The sequence below is a fragment of the Oncorhynchus nerka genome, linkage group LG13 (genome assembly GCF_034236695.1).
Source record: "Oncorhynchus nerka isolate Pitt River linkage group LG13, Oner_Uvic_2.0, whole genome shotgun sequence".
Classification (NCBI taxonomy): Eukaryota; Metazoa; Chordata; class Actinopteri; order Salmoniformes; family Salmonidae; genus Oncorhynchus; species Oncorhynchus nerka.
Genome location: NC_088408.1, coordinates 88,231,767 through 88,249,516, shown reverse-complemented (window position 1 = coordinate 88,249,516; position 17,750 = coordinate 88,231,767). Strand labels below are relative to the sequence as shown.

Here is a 17,750-nt window from a genome sequence, read left to right as displayed (position 1 = left end):
GTGCACGGTGTTTCCTCCGACACATTGATGCGGCTGGCTTCCGGGTTGGATGCGTGCTGTGTTAAGAAGCAGTGCGGCTTGGTTGTGTTGTGTTTCGTCTGGGAATTGTAGCGATGAGACAAGATAGTAACTACTAACAATTGGATACCACGAAATTGGGGAGAAAAGGGGGTAAAATAAAAATAAAAACATTTTAGTATCTCTTCTCTCATGTCACTGTGACATTCTGCATGGCTAAACAAGGACACAAAGTTTTCCTTGCATATGGCAGATTAAGTGCATAAGTCAAACCAGTCCATCTCTTGCCATATTTAAAGTGGACATTTTGTGTCCTTGTTTAACTTTACAGAATGCCACAGTGAATCACAGGAGAGAAGATACAGTATATGTAGTGTGAAAATAACTATCAGGCTGGCAGCTGGAGCTATCTGTGTTATTATACAATACACTCTGGAGGGGTGCTCAATGACTTTCAATGGATCACATGGACTCAGGCCTGTAGGTTGTCTCAGGTGAGATCAGATCGCACTCGCTACTAGACATTGTTCTGGGAATATTCAATGTCATTACCCTAGAAATAGATTTGATTTCAATGTTCAATACTGCAGACCCAATCACGTCCCCAGACGACTTTCCCTCCATATGCAGTAGCGATTGAGCCTGGCCACGCGGTTACTTCTGAGCCTGACCACGCGGTTACTTCTGAGCCTGGCCACGCTGTTACTTATGAGCCTGCCAACGCGGTTACTTATGAGCCAGGCCACGCGGTTACTTCTGAGCCTGGCCACGCGGTTACTTCTGAGCCTGGCCACGCGGTTACTTCTGAGCCTGGCCACGCGGTTACTTCTGAGCCTGGCCACGCGGTTACTTCTGAGCCTAATTCATCCCAAAGGTGTTCGATGGGGTTTACGTCAGCGCTGCGTGCAGACCAGTCAAGTTCTTCCACACCGATCTCAACAAACCATTTCTGTATGGACCTCGCTTTACACAGGAGCATTGTCATGCTGAAACAGGAAAGGGCCTTCCCCAAACTGGTGCCACAAAGTTGGAATGGTCTAGAATGTCATTGTATGCTGTAGCGTTAAGATTTCCCTTCACGGAAACTAAGGGGCCTAGTCCAAACCATGAACCACAGCCCCTCCACCAAACTTCACAGAGTGCACTGCATTGGGGCAGGTAGCGTTCTCCTGTCACCCGCCAAACCCAGATTAGTCCGTCAGACTGCCAGATGGTAAAGCGTGATTCATCACTACAGAGTCCAATGGCAGCAAGCTTTACACCATTCCAGCCAGCAATTGACATTGCTCATGGTGACCTGGCCAAGACTTTTGACTCTGTCAATCATCGCATTCTAATCGGCAACACTCAACAGCCTTGGTTTCTCAAATGACTGCCTCGTCTGGTTCACTGACTACTACTACTTAGAGTTCAGTGTGTCAAATCAGAGGGCCTGTTCTCTGGACCTCTGGCAGTCTCTGAGGGTGCCACATTGTTCAATTCTTGGGCCTACTCTTTTCTCTGTATATATCGATGTTGCTCTTGCTGCTGATAATTCTCTGATCCACCTCTACGCTGACGACACCCTTCTGTATACCTCTGGCCCTTTGGACACTGTTAACAAACCTCCAGACGAGCTTCAATGCCATACAACACTCCTTCCGTGGCCTCCAACTGCTCTTCAATGCAAGTAAAACTAAATGCATGCTCTTCAACCAATTGCTAGTCTGGATGGTTCTGACTTAGAATATGTGGACAACTACAAATACCTAGGTGTCTGGTTAGACTATAAACTCTCCTTCCAGACTCACATTCAAGCATATCCAAAATTAAATCTAGAATCGGCTTCCTATTTCGCAACAAAGCATCCTTAACCTCGTAAAACTGACTATCCTGCCGATTCTTGACTTCAGCGATGTCATTTACAAAATAGCCTCCAACATTCTACACAGCAAATTGGATGTAGTCTATCACAGTCCCATCCGTTTTGTCACAAAAGTTCCATATACCCACCACTGCGACCTGTATGCTCTCGTTGGCTGGCCCTCGCTTCGTATTCGTCGCCAAACCCACTGGCTCCAGGTCATCTATACGTCTTTGCTATGTAAAGCCCCGCCTTATCTCAGCTCACTGGTCACCATAGCAGCACCTACCCGTAGCACGCGCTCCAGCAGGTGTGTGTGTGTGTTTATAATATATATATATTAGTCACCCCCAAAGCCAACTTCTCTTTGGCCTCCTTTCCTTCCAGTTCACTGCTGACAATGATAGAATGCAAAAATCACTGAAGCTGGAGAATTATCTCCTTCACTAACTTTAAGCATCAGCTGTCAGAGCAGCTTACTGATCATTGCACCTGTACATAGGCCATCTGTAAATAGTCCACCCAACTACCTTACCCTTATTTTTTTGCTCCTTTGCACCCCAGTATCTCTACTTGCACATTCATCTTCTGCACTAGAGGTCGACCGATTAATAGGAATGGCCGATTTAATTAGGGCCGATTTTCAAGTTTTCATAACAATCGGTAATCAGCATTTTTGGACACCGATCATGGCCGATTACATTGCACTCCACGAGGAGACTGCGTGGCAGGCTGACTACCTGTTATGCGAGTGCAGCAAGGAGCCAAGGTAAAGTGCTAGCTAGCATTAACCAACAATCAGTCTTAACAAAATCACTAGTTAACTACACATGGTTGATGATATTACTAGTTTATCTAGCCTTTCCTACGTTGCATATAATCGATGCGGTGCCTGTTAATTTATCATTGAACAGGCGAGGCGCACTGAAGGCCTGGTGCGTGGTGCTGGAACCGGTGGTACTAGATCGAGGAAACGCACAGGAAGCCTGGTGCGGGGAGCTGCTACCGGAGGACTGGGGTGTGGAGGTGGTACTGGATAGACCGGACCGTGCAGGCGCACTGGAGCTCTTGAGCACCGAGCCTGCCCAACCTTACCTGGTTGAAAACTCTCGGTTGCCCTGCCAGTGCGGCGAGGTGGAATAGCCCGCACTGGACTATGTAGGCGAACCGGAGACACTGAGCGCAAGGCTGGTACCATGTACACCGGCCCAAAGAAACGCACTGGGAACCAGATGCGTAGAGCCGGCTTCATGGCATTTGGCTCGACGCTCAATCTAGCCCGGCCGATACGTGGAGCTGGAATATACCGCACCGGGCTATGCACCCGCACTGGGGACACTGTGCGCACCACTGCATAACACGGTGCCTGCCCGGTCTCTCTAGCCCCCCGGTAAGCACAGGGAGTTTGCGCAGGTCTCCTACCTGGCGTAGCCATACTCCCTGTAAGCCCCCCCCAATAATTTTTTGGGGCTGATTCCCGGGCTTCCATCCACGTCGCCGTGCTGCCTCCTCATACCAGCGCCTCTCCGCTTTTGCCGCTTCTAGCTCGGCTTTGGGGCGACAATAATCTCCAGGCTGATCCCAGGGTCCTTTACCGTCCAGTTCTTCCTCCCATGTCCATTTCTCCAGGTGGTGCAGCCTCTCCCACTGCAGCTGCTCCTGCCTGTTGACACGCTGCTTGGTCCGTTGGTGGTGGGTGATTCTGTAACGGTTTTCTAATGGTGAAGGAGAGTCGGACCAAAATGCAGCGTGTATATTACGATCCATGTTTTAATGAACAAACGTAACACGAATCTAAATACAATATCTACAAAAAACAATAAACGTAATGAAAACCGAAACAGCCTAAACTGGTGCAAACGAACACAGAATCAGGACATCAAGACAGTAAGGACAATCACCCACAATACAACCAAAGAATATGGCTGCCTAAATATGGTTCCCAATCAGAGACAACGATAACCACCTGCCTCTGATTGAGAACCACTCCAGACAGCCATAGACTTTCCTAGAACACCCTACTAAGCTACAATCCCACTAACATACACACCAAAACCCCCAGACAAAACACACCACAATACAAAAACTCCATGCCACACCCTGGCCTGACCCAATACATAAAGATAAACACAAAATACTTAGACCAGGGCGTGACAGTAAACAATTAACAAGTCAATAACACAGTAGAAAAAAAGGGAGTCTATATACATTGTGTGCAAAAGGCATGAGGAGGTAGGCGAATAATTACAATTGTGCAGATTAACATTGGAGTGATAAATGATCAGATGGTCATGTACAGGTAGAGATATTGGTGTGCAAAAGAGCAGAAAAGTAAATAAATAAAAAACAGTATGGGGATGAGGTAGGTAAAAATGGGTGGGCTATTTACCGATAGACTATGGACAGCTGCAGCGATCGGTTAGCTGCTCAGATAGCAGATGTTTGAAGTTGGTGAGGGAGATAAAAGTCTCCAACTTCAGCGATTTTTGCAATTCGTTCCAGTCACAGGCAGCAGAGAACTGGAACGAAAGGCGGCCAAATGAGGTGTTGGCTTTAGGGATGATCAGTGAGATACACGTGCTGGAGCGCATGCTACGGGTGGGTGTTGCCATCGTGACCAGTGAACTGAGATAAGGCGGAGCTTTACCTAGCATGGACTTGTAGATGACCTGGAGCCAGTGGGTCGGGCGACGAATATGTTGCTGAGTAGAGTGTTGGAAGCAATTTTGTAGATGACATCGCCGAAGTCGAGGATCGGTAGGATAGTCAGTTTTACTAGGGTAAGTTTGGCGGCGTGAGTGAAGGAGGCTTTGTTGCGGAATAGAAAGACTCATGTTAAAAGGAACCACCTGCTTTCATATGTTATCATGTTCTGAGCGAGGAAATTCAACGTTAGCTTTTTTACATGGCACATATTTCACTTTTACTTTCTTCTCCAGCACTGTGTTTTTGCATTATTTAAACAAAATTTAATATGTTTTATTTATTTGAGACTAAATTGATTTTATTGATGTATTATATTAAGTTAAAATAAGTTCATTGTTCATTCAGTATTGTTGTAATTGTCATTATTACAAATATATATAAAAATATTGTCTGATTTAATTGGTATCAGCTTTTTTTGGTCCTCCAATAATCGGTATCAGCGTTGAAAAATCATAATCGGTCGACCTCTATTCTGCACATCTATCACTCCAGTGTTTAACTGCTAAATTGTAATTATTTTGCCATTATGGCCTATTTATTGCCTTACCTCTCTAATCTTACTACATTTGCGCACACTGTATACAGACTTTTCTATTGTGTTATTGACTGTACGTTTGTTTATCCCATGTGTAACTCTTTTGTTTGTGTCGCACTGCTTTGCTCTATCTTGGCCAGGTTGCAGTTGTAAATGAGAACTTGTTCTCAACTGGCCTACCTGGTTAAATAATGCTCAGCTGTGGAAACCCATTTCATGATCTCCAGACGAATAGTTATTGTGCTGACGTTGCTTCAAGAAACAGTTTTGAACTTGGTAGTCAGTGTTGCAACCGAGGACAGATGATTTTTACATGCTACGTGCTTCAGCACCCGGCAGTCCCGTTCTGTGAGCTTGTGTGGCCTACCACTTCGCGGCCGAGCCGTTGTTGATCTCGCCATCACGGTTGACAACTCCATTGTGTCCTCGTCCCAGAGCGCTAAGAACCTTGGCGTGATCCTGGACAACACCCTGTCGTTCTCAAATAACATCAAGGCGGTGGCCCGTTCCTGTAGGTTCATGCTCTACAACATCCGCAGAGTACGACCCTGCCTCACACAGGAAGCGGCGCAGGTCCTAATCCAGGCACTTGTCATCTCCCGTCTGGATTACTGAAACTCGCTGTTGGCTGGGCTCCCTGCCTGTGCCATTAAACCCCTACAACTCATCCAGAACGCCGCAGCCCGTCTGGTGTTCAACCTTCCCAAGTTCTCTCACGTCACCCCGCTCCTCCGCTCTCTCCACTGGCTTCCAGTTGAAGCTCACATCCGCTACAAGACCATGGTGCTTGCCTACGGAGCTGTGAGGGGAACGGCACCTCAGTACCTCAGGCTCTGATCAGGCCCTACACCCAAACAAGGGCACTGCGTTCATCCACCTCTGGCCTGCTCGCCTCCCTACCACTGAGGAAGTACAGTTCCCGCTCAGCCCAGTCAAAACTGTTCGCTGCTCTGGCCCCCCAATGGTGGAACAAACTCCCTCACGACGCCAGGACAGCGGAGTCAATCACCACCTTCCGGAGACACCTGAAACCCCACCTCTTTAAGGAATACCTAGGATAGGATAAAGTAATCCTTCTCCCCCCTTAAAAGACCTAGATGCACTATTGTAAAGTGGCTGTTCCACTGGATGTCATAAGGTGAAAGCACCAATTTGTAAGTCGCTCTGGATAAGAGCGTCTGCTAAATGACTTAAATGTAAATGTAAATGTTGTTGCTTCTTGACATTTCCACTTCACAATAACAGCACTTAGTTGACCAGGGCAGCAATTTGAGGAACTGACTTGTTGGAAAGGTGGCATCCTATGACGGTGCCACGTTGAAAGTCCCTGACCTCTGCAGTAAGGCCATTCTTCTGCCATTTGTTTCTCTTCACTAATTTGAAGTGGTGTGTGTATGGTGTGTGTGTATATATAGTGTACATGTCGGGCCAAAAGCAGCCTATTCGGAGACCATGGCCGCTAGACGCATAGGGCCAACAGTAGCCCATTTCAGGCCAGTTCCAAAACCAAGAGACAACATGTTCAAACAAGACATTGATCTTTTGCAGCCCCAACCAGCAACTCGACAAACAAAGAACATTTTGAGAAAACGTGACAGAATAATTACATTAGAGCACTGAGCTACATTATGACTCATATTTGTGTTGCCCTTGTGTCCTGGGTGCATCCCAAACGGCACTGGTCTGAAGTAGTGCAGTATACAGGGAATAGGGTGCCATTTGGGACGCATGTTAGTTTCAGATGGGATTAAGGGGAGGAGGAGGAGAGAGCAGGGGGGGAAATTTTACAGAACCAGCTCAAATTTGTTTTACATCCCTGTTACTGAGCATTTCTCCTTTGTCAAGATAATCCATCCAACTGACAGGTGTGGCATATCAAGAATCTGATTAAACAGCGTGATCATTACACAGGTGTACCTTGTGCTGGGGACAATAAAAGGCCACTAAAATGTGCAGTTTTGTCACACAACGCAATGTCACAGATGTTTTGAAAGAGCGTGCATTTGACATGCTGACTGCAGGAATGTCCACCAGAGCTGTTGACAGAGAATTTATTGTTAATTTCTCTACCATAAGCCTTCTCCAACGTTGTTTTAGAGAATTTGGTGGTACGTCCAACCAGCCTCACAACCACAGACCATGTGTAACCATGCCAGCCCTAGACCTCCACATCCAGCTTCTTCAGGATCATCTGAGACCAGCCACCTGGACAGCTGATGAAACTGAGGAGTATTTCTGTCTGTAACAAAACCCTTTTGAGGGGGAAAAACTCATTCTGATTGGCTGTGCCTGGCTCCCCCTGCCCAGTCATGTGAAATCCATAGGTTAAGGCCTAATTAACTTATTTCTATTTACTGATTTCCTTATATGAACGGTAACTCAGTTAAATCTTTGAAATTGTTGCATGTTGAGTTTATATTTTTGTTCATTATAATAACAACCAATACAGAGAGCGAGAACCTCAGGAGGACCGTTTTGTACTGCAGATGGGAGATCAATCAAATGTATTTATAAAGCCCTTTACATCCGATGTCACAAAGTGCTGTACAGAAACCCAGCCTAAAACCACAAACAGCAAGCGATGCAGATGTTGAAGCACGGTGGCTGGGAAAAACTCCCCTGAAAGGCAGTAACCTAGGAAGAAACCTAGAGACGAACCAGGCAGAGGGAGAGACACACACACGTTCGGTGAACAGGTCATGGTTCCATAGCCGCAGGCCGGACATTTGAAACTGGAGCAGCAGCATCACGAGTGGCAGCTGCAACCTTTTCTCTGTCTCTAATGTATTGTGTCCTGCTATCAATAGGGAATATATAACTAATATATGCATCACTGGCTTGTGTCATTCAAACCCATATGGTGCCATCAACCACAGCTAGAAGGGACCCAGACTGAAAAAGGTTTTAAATACAATACTTAATGACATTAACTCCTTATCTGAGACAGCCTTACAAGAGATGCACAACGAGGCATGTTGTCACACATACTGTGTGTATAGAAAAAAAACAGATTATCACGGTGTCATGACGTTGGCCTGGGGGTAGGTTCATGACAGTCATAAATACCTCTTCCCTCCTTTTTCCTCTCTTTTACATTTGCAAACCCCTTGGTTAACATAGAGATTCTGGGAACATCAGAAGGTGAGGGGAAATGAACTATATTCTGGTAATCCGACCAATTGAACATATGCGGTGGTTCTTAATGAATATGATGTCAGTTTGGTTGACATCTGAGACATTCTCATCAATGATAAGATGACATAAACTCTACAGTGGGAAGTCTACACATCAGAGTTATCGGATTCACATGGAATTGTTGTTCAATTCAAATGTTTGAATATGAAATTATTCGTGATGGGATGAAATGTGATTTTAGCTTCTAAAATGTGAGAATTGGGTTTTCATAAGGTTAGGGCTCTGCTCAATCAGTGGCCCGACCCTGTGAAGAGTCATGGGTTATAAAACTTTTCAGACACACCCTTCTCGCTCCACTATATAAAGCCTTGACGAAAATGTAACCTCCTGTTCTGAAGATGTGAGGACGACGGTTCGATGTCAAAATGGTTCAGATAATAACTACAGAACGAAGCCAACATCAGCGTGAGCTTTGGTTGCGAATGGTATGAACTTTGAACTCTTATTCACTACAGAAGTGATACCTCCTAGCCGTTGAGTTAGCAACAGCAGCTGCAAACAAGGGTTAGGAAGGAACAGACAGAGTATCCCGTCTATCACACAACAACGTTACTACAACGTATCCAATTGAGCACCAGAGACATTCTTCAAAGTACTCGGTTTGGCAACACGGCCTTCCATCTACCACTAACCTACTGAAGCGCAGCTCAGAGTAAATATTTATTGCATTTTCCTTTACGATAGCACAGCGTCTTCCTTTGTTACTCAGTCTTCCCGCTCTTTCACTCAAACCCAGCCCCCTTTCCTTTTGTGTAACAAGCTGTCATATCTGTTCTGCCCGCTAGGGACGATTTCCTTCATGACGTAATTTTTAATCAAGTTACGATGAATTATATGTATGTGTAATTCTGTGTGATTAGTTAGGTATTTAGTAAATAAATAATTAAACCCAATTTTGCATTGCTGATTCAACTTGTTAGCCAGGGTTCGTGAAGATAACCAAGAATTTACAACTTTCAGATGAGATTGAATTAAGGTGACGATTAATATAGACTGCTATTGATGTAAAATATTACTAGGTCTTTAAGAGTTTATTCGGAAGATAACTGCTCTATAAATATTATTTTGTGGTGCCCCGGCTCTAGTTAATTACATTTACATGATTAGCTCAATCGGGTAATTATAATTACGGAGAAATTATTTTATAGAATAGCATGTCATATCACTTAATCCGGCATAGCCAAAGACATGACAACGGTTTCATTTAAAAAGACTTCCAATAGAGCAGAAGTGTGACACGGATCCAATATATAATTTTCACTATGCTACAAGTAAGGCGGAGTCCCATGTAGAGTCAGGCTGTGTGTCCCTGTTCCCTATATAGTGCCCTATTGGCCCTGAGAAAAACTAGTGCACTACATAGGAAATAGGGTGTCATTTAGGACATGGCCTACGTCTTGATAGTAACCAACTAGAAACCAAGGATTCTAATCAGTCTGTCCTTTTGGCAGTGAATGGTCTCTTCCTGTTGACATTGCTCAAGCAGATCGACAGCTTGACAGAGACAAAGCCTCCTATTTGTAAATGGAAGACTGTTGATGGACGGAGGCTGCCTGTCATGTTTTTAGATTAGTGCCAACACCAACACAGCCCTGGGTACATAGGGCTTAATTACGGCTTCCTCACTCCTCTACATCTGGCCCTCCTGACAGCACCTCCCAGCCTGGCTGGTCTGGCCCTGAGGATCACCAGCCCTAATAGGTAGCGGCAGGTTGTGGAGGAGCTACGCGGCAGGTTGTTTAGGAGCTACGCGGCAGGTTGTTTAGGAGCTACGCGGCAGGTTGTTTAGGAGCTACGCGGCAGGTTGTTTAGGAGCTACGCTGCAGGTTGTTTAGGAGCCACGCGGCAGGTTGTGGAGGAGCTACGCGGCAGGTTGTTTAGGAGCTACGCGGCAGGTTGTTTAGGAGCTACGCGGCAGGTTGTTTAGGAGCTACGCGGCAGGTTGTTTAGGAGCTACGCGGCAGGTTGTTTAGGAGCTACGCGGCAGGTTGTTTAGGAGCTACGCGGCAGGTTGTTTACGCGGCAGGTTGTTTAGGAGCCACGCGGCAGGTTGTGGAGGAGTTACGCGGCAGGTTGTTTAGGAGCTACGCGGCAGGTTGTGGAGGAGTTACGCGGCAGGTTGTTTAGGAGCCACACGGCAGGTTGTGGAGGAGTTACGCGGCAGGTTGCTTAGGAGCTACGCGGCAGGTTGCTTAGGAGCTACGCGGCAGGTTGCTTAGGAGCTACGCGGCAGGTTGCTTAGGAGCTACGCGGCAGGTTGTTTAGGAGCTACGCGGCAGGTTGTTTAGGAGCTACGCGGCAGGTTGTTTAGGAGCTACGCGGCAGGTTGTTTAGGAGCTACGCGGCAGGTTGTTTAGGAGCTACGCGGCAGTTTGTGGAGCGGCAGGTTGTTTAGAAGTTACGCGGCAGGTTGTTTAGCTACTCGGCAGGTTGTGGAGGAGCTACGCGGCAGGTTGTGCAGGAGCTACGCGGAAGTTTGTGGAGTGGCAGGTTGTGGAGGAGCTACGCTGCAGGTTGTTTAGGAGCTACGCGGCAGTTTGTGGAGCGGCAGGTTGTTTAGAAGTTACGCGGCAGGTTGTTTAGCTACTCGGCAGGTTGTGGAGGAGCTACGCGGCAGGTTGTGCAGGAGCTACGCGGAAGTTTGTGGAGTGGCAGGTTGTGGAGGAGCTACGCTGCAGGTTGTGGAGGAGCTACGCGGCAGTTTGTCGAGCGGCAGGTTGTTCAGGAGCTACGCGGCAGGTTGCTTAGGAATTACGCGGCAGGTTGCTTAGGAGATACGCGGCAGGTTGCTTAGGAGCTACGCGGCAGGTTGCTTAGGAGCTACGCGGCAGGTTGTTTAGGAGCTACGCGGGAGTTTGTGGAGCGGCAGGTTGTTCAGGAGCTACGCGGCAGGTTGTTCAGGAGCTACGCTGCAGGTTGTGGAAGAGCTACGCTGCAGGTTGTGGAGGAGCTACGCGGCAGTTTGTTGAGCGACGCGGCAGGTTGCTTAGGAGCTACGCGGCAGGTTGTGGAGGAGCTACGCGGCAGGTTGTGGAGGAGCTACGCGGCAGTTTGTGGAGCGGCAGGTTGCTTAGGAGCTACGCGGCAGGTTGTGGAGGAGCTACGCTGCAGGTTGTTGAGGAGCTACGCGTCAGTTTGTGGAGCGGCAGGTTGCTTAGGAGCTACGCGGCAGGTTGCTTAGGAGCTACGCGGCAGGTTGCTTAGGAGCTACGCGGCAGGTTGCTTAGGAGCTACGCGGCAGGTTGCGAAGGAGCTACGCGGCAGGTTGCGAAGGAGCTACGCGGCAGGTTGTTTAGGAGCTACGCGGCAGGATGTTTAGGAGCTACGCGGCAGGATGTTTAGGAGCTACGCGGCAGGTTGTTTAGGAGCTACGCGGCAGGTTGTTTAGGATCTACGCGGCAGGTTGTTTAGGAGCTACGAAGCAGGTTGTTTAGGAGCTACGCGGCAGGTTGTGGAGCGGCAGGTTGTTTATTAACTACGCGGCAGGTTGTGGAGGAGCTACGCGGCAGGTTGTGCAGGAGCTACGCGGCAGGTTGTGGAGGAGCTACGCGGAAGTTTGTGGAGTGGCAGGTTGCTTAGGAGCTACGCGGCAGGTTGCTTAGGAGCTACGCGGCAGGTTGCTTAGGAGCTACGCGGCAGGTTGTGGAGGAGCTACGCGGCAGGTTGTGGAGGAGCTACGCGGCAGGTTGTGGAAGAGCATCGCGGCAGGTTGTAGAGCAGCTACGCGGCAGGTTGTTTAGGAGCTACGCGGCAGGTTGTTTAGGAGCTACGCGGCAGGTTGTTTAGGAGCTACGCGGCAGTTTGTGGAGCGGCAGGTTGTTTATTAACTACGCGGCAGGTTGTGGAGGAGCTACGCGGCAGGTTGTGGAGGAGCTACGCGGCAGGTTGTGGAGGAGCTACGCGGCAGGTTGTGGAGGAGATACGCGGCAGGTTGTGGAGGAGCTACGCGGCAGGTTGTGGAGGAGATACGCGGCAGGTTGTGGAGGAGATACGCGGCAGGTTGTGGAGGAGCTACGCGGCAGGTTGTGGAGGAGCTACGCGGCAGGTTGTGGAGGAGCTACGCGGCAGGTTGTGGAGGAGCTTCGCGGCAGGTTGTGGAGGAGATACGCGGCAGGTTGTGGAGCCAGAGGGCATTGCACACGTAGATAGACACTACAGAATGGAGAGAGCAGCTCAGCTGGCAATGAGGAAGGAAACAGGGTTTAAATCATTCACATTGGCAATATCACTGAGCATAAATTGATTGAGAGTTGGAGGGGACCGTCGACTATAAAAAGCTTTTTCTTTGGGTTTTCATTTTAATACTGTTCCGTTCCACTTCCCGATTGCTTTGATAATCCCCAAGCAGTGGTTTAATTTCAGTTTGAGTCAGTTAAATTAGAATTCTGATCATGAATTCATTGGAGAGTTCTCCAGAAAACGATTGGCATTGTTCTAAATCAAAGGTCTGCAGTAGTTTGAATGTAATTGACTCTGGCAGACAGTTCATAGGCATAAAACACTGTCATGTCAGACAGTCTTGACCCACTGTGGGTTGGGCTCAGTAGGAGATATCGTACTACTGCATTCCCCTCTTCTGTCAGAGTAGATTGGCATTCAGTAGATGAGCTGCTAGTGAACCTGGGTTCAAATACTATTTGACATTTTAAAGATACTTTAGGGCTGATCCCAGTCAGTTGAATGGTCGATTGTTTGGTCAATAGGCTGTTGGTCGACCGAGAATTTGGTAGTCGATCAGTTGCAACAAAAAAAGTAATGTTTTATTGCATGTCTTGATTGATGCCTGTCTCAGTAGACGAATCCATTGCATAGGCCGCAGGGAGGCCTCACCAGTCGTACATTTACCGTTAATTACCATAACTTCTAATCTACAATGTTTGTTTGGTTACTGTCATTTCTGTTAATGCATTCAATAATATTATTATGTATTATTATTAGTCTCTTAATGTTCTCATTGTCGGAGTGGACACGTTGTTTGCAGAGCGCACAACCTAGGCTACACTTGTGAGAAACAAGTTTTGATTTATTTCACTCTGTTTCCGAGTTGTCAATTTATTCATTGTGTTTTGATTTGAGCGCTCCTGTCAATGTTGAGTAAGGACACGCACCTGATTACGCATAGAAGTAGGCCTAGGCTACCTGGCCTGATTACACATAGAAGTAGGCCTAGGCTACCTGGCCTGATTACACATAGAAGTAGGCCTAGGCTACCTGGCCTGATTACACATAGAAGTAGGCCTAGGCTACCTGGCCTGATTACACATAGAAGTTGGCCTAGGCTACCTGGCCTGATTACACATAGAAGTTGGCCTAGGCTACCTGGCCTGATTACACATAGAAGAAGGCCTAGGCTTCCTGGTCTGATTACACATAGAAGTAGGCCTAGGCTACCTGGCCTGTGAGCAAATGTAGGCTTATAAATGTTCCCATTTGGCAATCTGATAATATTTCAGATTGTCTTAACTCACCACCACTAATGAGCTGTGGAGCTTCGCAAAGAAATGTTTTCTTCAACTCAAACAGCAAGTAAACTAAGTCTGTTTTTTACATCCATTGTGAATGACAATAGTTCCTCAATGTAGCCTATTTAAAAAAAACTTTCCAGGTTCCTCCCTTTCGATAACCACTCATTTTGAAAGGGAGAAAAAAATGTTGTTCTCTGATCCGGTGGTAATGTCATAAAATAGGCCTACCTAATTACTACTTATCCTTGGATCAAATAGCCTACAACTGTGTCTGTCCAGAGCTTACTGGCACAGAACTCTGAGGGGACAGAATATTTTATACAATGTTGCAAGTTTATTAGCATGAGCTTCTGGCTGGACCAAGTTGATACAGTGTTTCAAGTTCCTTGCATACCGGCCATGTGTGATTTCTACCTGCATGCAGGCTGCAATGTTTTTATTTGTTGGCTTTATGTAGTCTATTTTTATATACAATACCAATCAAAAGTTTGGACACCTCATTCAAGGGTTTTTCTTTATTTTTACTATTTTCTACATTATAGAATAATAGAAGAATGTTGTGCTAGCCATGCTGGTTAAGTGTGCCTTGAATTCTAAATACCAGCAAAGCACCATCACACCACCTCCTCCATGCTTCAAGGTGGGAACAACACATGTGGAGATCATCCGTTCACCTACTCTGCATCTCACGAAGAAACGGTGGTTGGAACCAAAAATCTCAAATTTGTACTCATCAGACCAAAGCACAGATTTCCACTGGTCTAATGTCCATTGCTTGTGTTTCTTGGCCCAAGCAAGTCTCTTCTTCTTATTGGGTCCTGTAGTTTTTTTGCAGCAATTCAACCATGAAGGCCTGATTCACGCAGTCTCCTCTGAACAGTTGATTTTGAGATGTCTGTTACTTGATATCTGTGAAGCATTTATTTGGGCTGATTCCTGGATTTACTGACCTTCATGTCTTAACTTTTTAGTGACGGGCAGTATTCGGAAATTCGGATGAATGACGTGCCAAAAGTAAACTGCCTGTTACTCAGGCCCAGAAGCTAGGATATGCATATACTTGGTAGAATTGGATAGAAAACACTCTGAAGTTTCTAAAACTGTTAAAATAATGTCTGTGAGTATGACAGACCTGATATGGCAGGCGAAAACTCGAGGAAAATCCATCCAGGAAGTGGGTTTCCATTGAATGCCTATTGACTATGTAATTGGTTAGGGCCCAGGTTGCAGTTCCTATGGCTTCCACTAGATGTCAACAGTCTTTAGTCATGGTTTCAGGCTTGTTTTCTGAAAAACGACGAAGAAAAATACCTTTTTGTTAGGGGTCTGGGGAAGCGCGCCCTTCGTTCTTTTTCCTTTCTTTTGAATACGCTATTGTCCGGTTGAAATATTATCGATAATTGACACCCTGAGGATTAGTTATAAACATTGTTTGACATGTTTCGACTAACTTTAACGGTACTATTAGGATGTATTCGTCTGCATGTTGACCGCCTTTGAGCCAGTGGATTACTGAACAAAACGCGCCAACAAAACAGAGTTTTTGGGATATAAAGATGGACTTTATCGAACAAAACTACCATTTATTGTGTAACTGGGACCCTTCTGAATGCAACCATATGAAGATCTTCAAAGGTAAGTGATTCATTTTATAGCTATTTCTGACTTTCATGACTTATCTGCTTGGTTGGAAAATGTTTGTATGTGGGGCCGTAAAGCCTTTTTTAAATCTGACAAAGCGGCTGGATTAACAAGAAGTTAATATTTTAACTGATGTATAACACTTGTTTTTTCATTGTTTATTATTACTATTTCTGTAATTTTAATTTGGCGCTCTGCAATTTCACCAGATGTTGTTGAGGTGGGTCGCTAGCGGCACGCCTGCGCCAGAAAGGTTAAAGTAATGATGGACTGTCATTTATCTTTGCTTATTTGAGCTGTTCTTGCCATAAAATGGACTTAGCCCTATTTGGTAAAAGACCATCTTCTGTATACTGTTCCAACCCTACCTTGTTACAACACAACTGATTGGCTCAAACGCATTAAGAAGAAAATAAATTCCACAAATGAACTTTTAAGAAGCCACACCTGTTAATTGAAATGCATTCCAGGTTGACTACCTCATGAGGCTGGTTGAGAGAATGCCAAGAGTGTGAAAGCTGTCAAGGCAAAGGGTGGCTACTTAGAAGAATCTCTAATGTAAAATATGTTTTGTTTAACGCTTTTTTTTGGTTACTACATAATTCAATGTGTTATTTCATAGTTTTGATGTTTTCACTTTTATTCTACAATGTAGAAAATAGTAAAAACAAAGAAAAACCCTGGAATGAGTAGGTGTCAATTGTTGACTGGTAATGTAGTTGGGAATGACAATAAAGTTACTTCATTTTTATTTAGATAAAATCATTTGTGATTAATGAAAATTATAAGCTACCAAGGCTTTATTCTAAAATAAATTAAATTGTTGTGGAGCAATGTGCATACGAATGTCATAACTGGCACGCAGATCGGTATAAATGGTAAGATAAATTGGCACTCCAAATGTTACTGGCTATTACTGGCTACCCCAGGGGTGTAATGGCAACGTAATGGCAGAAGCTGGAGGAGGAAGGTCGGGAACAGTTTAAAAACAAAATCTGGTTAGGCTATCTTTATCTCTGGCTCCCTCTTGAGTCATTTGTGTCTCAATTATTTAACCACAGTGTGCTTAAAGCATCAGACAAGCTCAGTAGTCTACATATAGTTGATTTTATTAAAACACATAGGGTGTTGCCTATATTTATGATAAAATACACATTTTAGAATTTTGGCCAGTCAATTGGTCGAAAAAAGATGACTCGTAAAATACTTTGAGCATTTACTCTAGCCTGCCTTGAGTGACAGGTGGACAAGATTTACCATTTTGGGCCAATTCATTTGGTCCATTTAAGCCAGGCAAGCTCAACCAAGCCCAGATAGGTATTTAGAAATGAATTAAAATAGTATTTGAACCCAGGTCTGTCTGCTAAATGGACCAGGTAACCTCCAAAGTGTAGTGGATTTCTTGACCGTCAGATAAGGTAAGAAAACGATAGAATGCCGCTCTTGAATGGCTTAGTCAGATATGTGCATGCTTGGCTTAGCCTAGACAGTAAGCAGCTGGATGCTGCCTAAAGACCATCACAAGTGGATACGGATCTTGTTAGGTGTTCATACCACTCACTACAGAATTCAATGGAATTTGTAGGATTAGAAATGTTAGAAGTGATAGAAACCAGAAATAATAGGATCTCAATGCCACTCACATACTGCAGAGGAAAACTATTCCTTTCTCTAGGCTGGGGCTAGGCTACACTAGCTGATTTGTAGACAGACTGTGCTCTCTGGGGAACTTAGCCAGGGTGATTTATACCCTGCTGCTGCTGAATGAAGATTATAGGAGATCTGCTCTCTGTCAGGACCAATTGAGAGGGCTGATTTGTCAAATGCAAAAGTAGCAAATTGGGTCAGAAATGTTGTTAGTCAGATCAGGAAAACTGAGTATGTGTCCCAAATTGCACCCTATTCCCTACATAGTGCACTACTTTTGACCACAACCTTAAAGGGAATATGGTGCCATTTGGGACGCGGACTATAACGGGCCTGGGCAATTATTTTCCATGGAGGGCCACATTAGAATATATTTTTGCCATCATGGGCCAGAATCATATTACAGGATTATACATCATGTGTATGACTGTGTTGACAGATATATCTACTGTAAATCACATCCAGATATGCCACTTATTTTACTTTTTAACATGCACAGAAATAAACCACATCCATGTTCCCCTTTTGGTAGGTATTTTCGTTATGAAACATGCAATAAACTAAATGGAGGGAAATGTGCACTACATTCAGCACCACGGACAGAACTCTTGTTAATGGGGATGCACAAAAACACAAGAAAGAGAGAGAGCTCAACATTACATTTAAAGTACTCAGTGTGAGGAGTGAAGTCTCTGATGGG

General features: G+C 45.5%; 1 protein-coding gene across 2 annotated transcripts in view; it reads left to right on the top strand.

Moving 5' to 3' along the window:
• Positions 1-17,750, top strand: part of LOC115140328 (protein Niban 2-like) — a 98,232-nt gene that overhangs the window by 59,529 nt on the left and 20,953 nt on the right. The window lies entirely within an intron of this gene.